This window comes from Arachis ipaensis, chromosome B5, assembly GCF_059453495.1.
Source record: "Arachis ipaensis isolate K30076 ecotype BB chromosome B5, ASM5945349v1, whole genome shotgun sequence".
In the NCBI taxonomy this organism is placed as follows: Eukaryota; Viridiplantae; Streptophyta; class Magnoliopsida; order Fabales; family Fabaceae; genus Arachis; species Arachis ipaensis.
Genome location: NC_142440.1, coordinates 111,562,605 through 111,564,439, shown reverse-complemented (window position 1 = coordinate 111,564,439; position 1,835 = coordinate 111,562,605). Strand labels below are relative to the sequence as shown.

General features: G+C 30.6%; 1 non-coding gene across 1 annotated transcript; it reads left to right on the top strand.

The window, feature by feature from the left end:
• Positions 1-291: 291 nt before the first annotated feature.
• LOC148565378 (small nucleolar RNA R71) lies at positions 292-399 on the top strand. Its single transcript, XR_015885001.1, has one exon. It is a non-coding gene; the product is annotated as a small nucleolar RNA R71 (small nucleolar RNA).
• Positions 400-1,835: the final 1,436 nt, after the last annotated feature.

Below are 1,835 nucleotides of genomic sequence, written 5' to 3'. Positions count from 1 at the left end.
ATTCAGACTCTGAGAGATCATATTGACTTGCTGAGTTAATATTTTGTTCTGAGCCAATATGGCATTCAGAGTATCAATTTCAAGAACTCCCTTCCTCTGAGGCGTCCCATTACTCACAGGATTCCTTTCAGAAGTGTACATGAACTGGTTATTTGCAACCATGTCAATGAGTTCCTGAGCTTCTGCATGCGTTTTCTTTAGGTGAATGGATCCACCTGTAGAATGGTCCAATGACATCTTTGATAACTCAGACAAACCATCATAGAATATATCCAGGATGGTCCATTCTGAAAGCATGTCAGAAGGACACTTTTTGGTCAGTTGCTTATATCTCTTCCAAGCTTCATAGAGGGATTCACCTTCTTTCTGTTTGAAAGTTTGAACATCCACTTTAAGCTTGCTAAGCTTTTGAGGAGGAAAGAAATTGGCTAAGAAAGCCGTGACCAGCTTATCCCAAGAGTTCAAGCTATCTTTAGGTTGAGCGTCCAACCATATTCTAGCTCTGTCTCTTACAGCAAATGGGAAAAGCATAAGCCTGTAGACCTCGGGATCAACCCCATTGGTCTTAATAGTATCACAGATCTGCAAGAATTCAGTTAAGAACTGAAAAGGATCTTCTGATGGAAGTCCATGAAACTTGTATTTCTGTTGCATCAGAGAAACTAATTGAGGATTTAGCTCAAAATTGTTTGCTCCAATGGCAGGGATTGAGATGCTTCTTCCATGTAAATTGTAATTTGGTGCAGTAAAGTCACCAAGCATCTTCCTTGCATTGTTATTATTTTCAGCCATGTCTCCTTCTTTTTCGAAAATTTCTGTCAGATTTTCTCCAGAGAGTTGTGCTTTAGCTTCCCTTAGCTTCCTCTTCAGAGTTCTTTCAGGTTCAGGATCAACCTCAACAAGAATGTTCTTACTGTTGTTCCTGCTCATTTGAAAAAAAAAAGAGAACACAAAAGAAGATATGGAATCCTCTATGTCACAGTATAGAGATTCCTTTATGTGAGTAGAAGAAGAAAAGAAATTCGAACACAGAAAGAGGGAAAGGGTTCAAATTTTTAAGAAGAGAAGTGTTAGTAAATAAAGAAATAATTAGAAGGAGATGAGGGAGAAGAATTTTTGAAAATCATTGAAAAGAAAAGAAAAATATTTTTGTTTTTAATTTAAAATTAAAGTTAAAATTCAAAAATTAAGAAAGGAAAATAAAATTAAATCAAATTAACATTTAAAACAAATAGTTAATTAAAAAGGAATTTTGAAAAAGAGGAAGGTGATTTTTGAAAATTAGAGAGAGAATTAGTTAGGTAGTTTTGAAAAAGATATGATTGAAATAGTAAACTTTTAAAATCTAACAAAAAGTCAAGTGGTTAATTGAAAAAGATTTGAAAATCAATTTTTGAAAAGATAAGAAGTTAGAAAAGAAGTTAGAAAAGATTTTGAAATTGATTTTGAAAAAGATGTGATTGAAACTTATTTTGAATAAGATTTGAAAAAAAAATTTAAAAAGATTTGATTTTGAAAATTAAAGTTGGTTACTTGACTAACAGGAAACAAAAAGATATGATTTTAAAATTTAAAGATTGAACCTTTCTTACTAGGTAAGTAACAAATTTAAAATTTTTGAATCAATCACATTAATTGTTAGCATTAATTTCGAAAATATGAAATAGAAATAAGAACAAGATTTTTGAAAATCATTTTGAAATTTTTGAAAATCATAAAAGAAAAATGAAAAAGATTTGATTTTTGAAAAAGATTTGAAAAAGATAGAATTTTTAAATTGAAAATTTGATTTGACTCATAAGAAACAACTAGATTTTTAAAAAATTTTGAAAAAG